The sequence below is a fragment of the Pteropus vampyrus genome, unplaced genomic scaffold (genome assembly GCF_000151845.1).
Source record: "Pteropus vampyrus isolate Shadow unplaced genomic scaffold, Pvam_2.0 Scaffold379, whole genome shotgun sequence".
NCBI classification, from domain to species: Eukaryota; Metazoa; Chordata; class Mammalia; order Chiroptera; family Pteropodidae; genus Pteropus; species Pteropus vampyrus.
In genome coordinates, this window is record NW_011889160.1 from 958,563 (window position 1) to 966,030 (window position 7,468).

At 38.7% G+C, this 7,468-nt stretch overlaps 1 protein-coding gene across 1 annotated transcript in view; it reads left to right on the top strand.

Moving 5' to 3' along the window:
* PRSS54 (protease, serine 54) overlaps positions 1-7,468 on the top strand; it is a gene marked incomplete at its 3' end in the record, with an annotated part of 38,839 nt that overhangs the window by 15,085 nt on the left and 16,286 nt on the right. The window contains exon 2 of the mRNA XM_011379967.2: positions 441-601. The remainder of the gene's footprint in view (positions 1-440; positions 602-7,468) is intronic.

Sequence of the window (7,468 nt, forward strand, 5' to 3'; positions counted from 1 at the left end):
TCTTTTAATGGTAATAAAAATGTTCTAAAATTGATTATGGTGGTGGGTACACGAATCATTCTAACTCTTATTCAGTAAGTGCTTATTGGCTGATAAGTGGTAAAGATATGGTGGAGTTTTTGAAGTACAGTAATTTTTGTTAATAATTATAATAGAAGGTTTTTTAAATCATTGTGCTCTTCGAGCTCCGCAGAAGGGCTGGAAGGACTCCTGCCTGCATTTGGTAAATGTTCCTTACTGTGTAAAAGCAACATGGGCTTACTCAAGGGAAAGAAGGCAGCGAAGCAAAAGACACCTGTGCCCCCGCAGTGCACACACAGCCTGTCTCTTCTGCAGGGCTGTGAGTGTGGCCCGGCCCACACTTCTCCATCTAGCTCTTTTATAATGTGCAGAGCTTGCACTCCACGGCTGTTTTAGAGCTTGCTTTTCTCCTTCAACAGCAGCCTGCCATGGCCTTTCTGAAGTCCAAGCGTTGAGTGGTGTGGAGTCCCGTCCACTCGAGTCCCTGAGACGCACAGGGGGCCTTGAGCGCGGCCATCTTTATTAGGAAAAGCAGACCTCGAAGCCACCAATGCAGTTTGCAAGGAGATCTTTGAAAAAGGTCAGTTTTGTTCTTTGTAAAGTGCCCGGCTGTGGCTGGATGCCATGTGCCTTGAACCCATGGAAACTCCAAGCCTCCCCAGGAAGGAAGAGGGTCCTGGGTGGACGTGGGCAATGGCCAGTGAGCAGGAGAAGGTGGGGGCAGGACGTGTGGCTTTGCTGCTAGGTCATGACCCGATAAAGCATGTTTAGGTCACATTTTCCATTTAATCCGGGGCTTTGATCATTGACATTGAGAAATATAATGACAGGTTGATTTATTTTATGTCAAGGAAAGTGTCCTCCCAGGAAAACTAATTATAACATTCACTCGGCACACTCAGGCGATGATGTGTCTTTAGTGTAATGTGTTAGTTCTACAAAACACACAAAAAACCATTCATGTTTGCATGTGGAGACCTATAAAAAATATTTTCTGCTGGATTGATTGTTAATATTTAAAAACTGGACGCAATTCAAATTTCTCTCAGCAGGAGAATGAAGAAATAAATTGAGGCATATTCATAGTCTAGAATGCTTGAAAACAATGAAAATAAATGGACTAGATCTTAAAATAATGCGTGAAAAAGCAAGCAACAGAATGTTACATGGTGTGAGACTATTTTAAAAACACAGAAAATGCTGCATATTGTTTATGGATGTGAGTGTGTCATGGTAGTGTTGATCTAGGGGAAGGAGAAGGGGCAGAGACTGCCCACCTTGGCCACTTCGGGGACTTTGCTATACCTGTGATGTTAAATTCTTTCTTTTTCATTGGGGTAAAAAAAAAAAAAAAAAAAACTAACAAAATTTACCATTTTAACCATTTCTAAGTTTACAGTTCAGTAGTGTTAAGTGTGTTCACATTGTCATGAAACGTATCTCCAGCACTTTTTCATCTTACAAAACTGAACGTGTCCCCATTGAAGAATAACTCCCACCCCGCTTCCCCCCCAGCCCCTGGCAACCACTATTCCACTTTCTGCTTCTAAGAATTTGACTACTCCAGGCCCCTCATATTAAGTAGAGGCATACAGTAATTATCTTTTTGTGATTGGCTTGTTTTACTCAACATTATATCCTCAAGGCTCATCCGCGTTGTAGCACGTGACAGGATTTCCTTCCTTTCTAAAGCTGAATAAGACCACATTAAAAAAATCCCATTCGTCTGTGGATGCACGCTTGGGTTGCTTTTGCCTCTTGGCAATTATGATTAATGCTGCATCAGAGTCCCTAACCCGGGCTGGGAGGTCTCTAGGTGCGACATTTAAAGATTAAGTCCAAACCTCCTACTTTCCTCCTGCCCTCCACAAGCTCATGCTCGCCTTGGACTTTCGTGTCCTTACCAGGCGGTAAGATTTTCTTTCTCACGCAGACTGTATGGAAGCTGGAGGTCACTGATGGAGTGCGGCCATGGAGATTTCCTTTAAACGGGGGCCCTGCTCTCTGGTCCCCCCTGTCCCCACCGCTCTCGACTCCTCTGACCTTCAATGCTGATAAGCATCAGTGGCCTTTTATCATCGCACCTGTTTTGTTGTTATCTCATTGCAGTGTTAAGAGAAACACGAAATAATTTTCGTACCCAGTCTTTATCAAAAATCAGGAAATGGACCGTCAATGAACAAAGTTGCATGTTTCATGAAAAATGTGAGGGTGTACTTATCGGCGGACGTGAAAAGTGTTCCTTTCAGTTTAATGTATAAATAAAGTGTGTCTGTCTGAGAAGAATGCAACTTAAGATTTTACAGAATAATAGTAAGAAATATGAGCAATAGCTATAAAAGGTGAATGATTAAGAATTTGCAAAAATAAAAAGGATTAAAATTTCAAGAAGGTTTGGTTTTGAATGTGTATAGGTGATACCGTTGTGTAACTGTGGTATAATGTATGTCATCCAGTTATAGATTTAAGCAGGGTTAACATCCCTGCTTTTCAGCGACTGCTGCTGTTCTTCTGGTTGAAGAGATTTTATTAGGCAATAGTCATTTATCGGACATGTGACAAAATTCTTAGGCCTAAAATATACTCCAAGCAGTAGATCAGTGGATCAGTCAAGTTTTCTTTGGTCAGAAGCAACAGAAACTGCCTCTGACTCTTACGCAGTACAGCAGTTTGTTGGCGGGATCTGAGCTAGTTCACAGAACTGGGTCTTGGGGAAGATGGGGTAGGGAGGGACCTTCAGCTTGGCAGCAGAGCCAGCTGAGCCCGCAGAGCCTGCTGTTGGCCTGGCTCAGCGGCTCCAGCTGTTTTGGTCTTTCTGCCCTTTGGCTCAAGACTCAGATTCCAAGAATGGGAGGATCTGATGGGCCTGGCTAGGGTCACAGGTCCACCACCCCTGGGCCTGTGGGAATACCAGGCCTGCAAGGTGTTATTGCTCCAATTCACAAAAATGAGGGGATAGTATAAAAATAGTGATGAGAACAGAAGTGGATCAGAAAAAGAGTGACTAGGGATCAAGTGTGATTCACTTATACTGGGATAAGTGAATCTGAGAGTATAATGAGTTTGAGTAAACTGCCAATAATCTGTGAATAAAACCAAACCCACAGCAAGAAAAAAAAATCCAAAAGTGAAATAATAAGTCCAACAATGACTACCTGGAACTTACATTTTCCTTTCCCGGGAATTCATTAGTCCAGTTTTTAATGTGTGGTCTGTTGCAAAGTTCAAACTCTTTCAGCTTTGAGCATCACTGCAGACTAGGTGGTCTGAAAAGGCTTCTCATTGCAAAACAGTGCAGAGGACACACCCTTCGAGTTATTTTGGCCCTCACAGACTTTAGGAGAAGATTCTAAGAAGAGTGAGCTGAGGCTGAGCTGTCAACAGCTGGGAGAGGAGAGGTTGCCTTAGGTCAGGTGCCCAGCAGCACAGCTGTTAGATTACTTAACTGGTGGAGAGGGTGAGAAGCCAAGCCACAGTCCCTGCTAGTGGCGCCCTCTGGTGACCAGAGGCAGAAGCAAACTCTGAAAGAAAGTGTATCCAATTTAGACCCATAGGATACTTATCAAGACAACAAACTAACAATCATTATGAAGGCACATGGGAAGGCAAGCCACTTGTTGGTGATTTTGCTGTTTAAAATGCCCTCCCCTGACACACACACAAGTTCAGTGCTGAAGTGCTGTCTAGTGCTTCTATGCACAAGAGGGCTGCAATGTGCCTTAAGGAGAAAATACATGTATTAGATAAGCTTCTTTCAAATATGAGTTATAGTGCTGTTGGCCATGAGTTCAATGTTAATGAATCAACAGTATATATTAAATGAGGTGCCTCTAGAAAGAAACACACAGAAGACAAGGTTATGTATTGATCAGTTGATGAAAATGGTGTGATCGGAGGCTCACAGAACCTAACCCTGTATTTCCCCTAAGAGCAATGCTCACTATTTTTTAACTCAGTGTTTGCCACAACCTTATAGAACAAAAATACAGAAAATAATGAAAGCCAACTGTAGTTCAATTCACTAGGAAGATAAGACAACTCTAAATTTGTATATCTAATAAAAGAGACTCAAAACATATAAAACAAAAATTATTATAGCTATAGGAAGAAACGGATAAATTCACTATCATAACTAGAGGCATCTTTCTTAATTGTTGATAGATCAAACAGACTAAAAAAAAATTAGGAAAGATACAGAAGATTTAAACAGAACAATCAACAAACCTAAGGCTAATTGATGGGTATAGATAGTATACATTTTCCTCAAGCAAATATGGAATAATTAAAATTTTTTCTTATTACATACTAGGCCATAAAGCAAGTCTCAGAGATTTTGAAGAATTGGTATTACACAAATCACGTTCTTCAACCAATGGGTTAGAAGTAGGTATCAAAAGTTAAATAAAACTAGTCATACATATGGACATTGAAAAACATATTTCCAAATAGTTCAAGAGCCAAACAGAATTATAATGAAAATATAAAAATACTTAGAATAATAAGGAAAGCACAATGTACCAAAAAAGATGCCAAGAAAGTGGAACTTAAATGCCTAGTTTTTAAAAGAAGGCAAAAAATTAATGGGCTAAATGTCCAACTTAAAAATTTAGGAGAACACAAAATAAGCCCAAAGAATGTTAGCAGAAAACAGATAATAAATAAAAGGCAGAGAATAATAAACTAGAAAACAAAGATTTTTAATACTAGTAATAAAAAAATCTAGAAACAAAGATACAAACAACCAACCAAAGATCAACAAAGATTATTCTGCAAGTACAGATAAGATGGAACTCTGGAGAAACTGATAATGAATTGACAAGGGAAGAATAAACAGTATTAGGAATGAGAAAAAAGATGTTAACTTTTACAAGAGAGATTTTAAAAGATAGTGAGTACTGTAGTCCTCATGCTAATACATTTGAAAACAAACAAAATGTAAAGTTTCTAGAAAAAACGTAACTTAGCAGAGCTGCCTTTCTAGTGTATAGTTCAAGAAACGTTTAAAAAATTGGGCAGCTGTAGAAACAGCCCCTCAAAGTAAACACCAGGCCCAGATGGTTTTCAAACAAGTTCTGCAAACTTTTGGAGAATGGACCACTTCCATCTCCCCAACTAGATCCACATAGCCAGTAAAACGGATAGGGATGGTATAGGAAAATAAAATCACAGGCTAATCTAACAAACACAAATGCCAAAACCCTACACCAAATACTGGCAAATAATAGTGATTAAAAAGATAAAACATTAATTCCTGAAATTCGAGAGTGGTTTAATTTGAGAAAGTCTGTGTTTCATCAATCAGATCAACAAATTAAAGAAGGAAAACCATTAGATGAGTTTATCTAATGCCAAAAAATTATTTGACAAAATTCGATCCCAGATTTTGATTAAAACAAAGCCTAGAAATAAAAGGGGAGTTCCTTAACCTAATTAAGTAAATCTATTTAGCAATCTGTATTATACATTATTCCAAATGGAGACATATGAGAAGACTTCCTTTGACCAAGACAGAGATGCCCACTATTAGTGATGCTATTCGACTTTGTATTGGAAGTCTTAGCCAGGGAGTTACGACAAGAAAAAGAAATGAAAGACATAATTGTAAACGAAGAAACAAAACTGTCATTATTGATTCTATGTGACTCGACATGGAAAAGAATCTAAAGATAAATTATTAGAAATAATCAGAGGGTTTAGTAGGAAATGGCTAAAAGCATAATAAGGGAAGACATCATTTAATTGCAACCCAAAAGAATAAGATATCTAGGAGTAAATTCTATCAAAAGATGTATAAGACTTTTATGCAGAAAATCAAATTTTATTGAAAAACCTTAAAGTAGACCTAATTAAAGTGAGAGATACATTGGGCTCATAGATAAGATGACTCAATATTATAAAGATGTTAATTTATCCACAAATAGATCTATTGATGAAATGCAATTCTAATCCAAATCTTAGCAGGGCTGTGTGTGTGTGTGTGTGTGTAAGTTGCCAAGTTGATTCTAAAACAGAAAAAAACAAAGAGCCAAAGAGCCAAGAATAGTCAAGACATTCTTAAAGAAAAAGCATTAGGTGGGCACACTTGACTTACTAGATATTAAGACTTGTATAAAGCTATAATATTTAAGATTGTACAGGCCTGGCAGGTGATATAGACAAAATGACCAGCATAACAGAAGGGAGACCTCAGAAAGAGTCCTGGGCACATGTGGAACTTTGAGATATGTCTGAGGTCACATTGGAGACCTGTGGAGAACTGATACTGGCACAACTGGGCATCCATGTTGGAAGAGGTGGAATCCGTACCATGCACAAAAAATTCCAGACAGATTTGAGGGCGTATGTGCAAAGAACGAAACTTTAAAGACTTGGAAGATGATATAGTACCATAGACCTCTTATGTTGATCTAGGGGAGAGCTTCTTAAACAAGAGCCCTAACTGTATAGTATTAATAAATTTGACTTCCTTAAAACTAAAATTAAGACCACTGTTTATTCAAAAACATCATGAAGAAATCGAAATTCAAAACATAGGACACCATACACAGAGTGAACAATATTCAAAATGTATTACGAATTCCTACATATCAGTAAGAAAAGGGCCAAGCCACCCAACAGAAAGCAAGGGCAAGAGACGCAAGCATGAGCTTGTACAAGCAATAAACACATGGGAAAATATCCTCCGCCTTATTAGTAATTAGAGAACTGAAAATTAGCAATGAGGTATCATTTTATACTCATTGGACTGACCAAAAATTAAGGCTGACAGTAGCAAGTGCTGTGGAAGACATGGGTCAGCAGAAACCCAAATACTTTGCTGGTAAGAGTGTCAATTGGTACAAGTACCTTGGAAAACAATTTAGCATCATCTTCTAGAGTTAGACATATCCTAATATATGGCCTGACGTAGCAATGCTACTGCTGGGTGTGTACACCCTGGAGAAGCTCCTGCAGATAGTTTAGGCACACTTAACTATGGATAAAATTACTAAACTAAGAGCAAGAGAAGGGGAGAGAGAGGGCGAGACACATAGGTAGGTACGAGATAGCGGTAATGTTCTAGATCTTGTGCTGTGTGTAGTAATTTTGATGATATAAAGAAATCACTTTTTAAATGTTCGTTTTGCATAGAATAACCTAAAAGTTTTCATCGGAGAAGTTTACATTAAAAGACAGTTAACATGGTACAATCTTTACTATCAACCAATCTCAAAGATTGTTGATTGGATAATTTGACTTTCAGGGGGCAGTGGATGCACACAAGCTCGCTCTTTAGGGATTAAGAATATGGTGAACATAATACTGTGTTTTACACCCTTTTAGGAAGACAAAAACAGTCCAGGCACAATTTATTCTGTAGAAATCTGCAAATCCAGCACAGATACAGGCATATCTCGGAGATATTGCAGGTTTGGTTCCAGACCATCTCAGTAAAGGGAGTAGCACA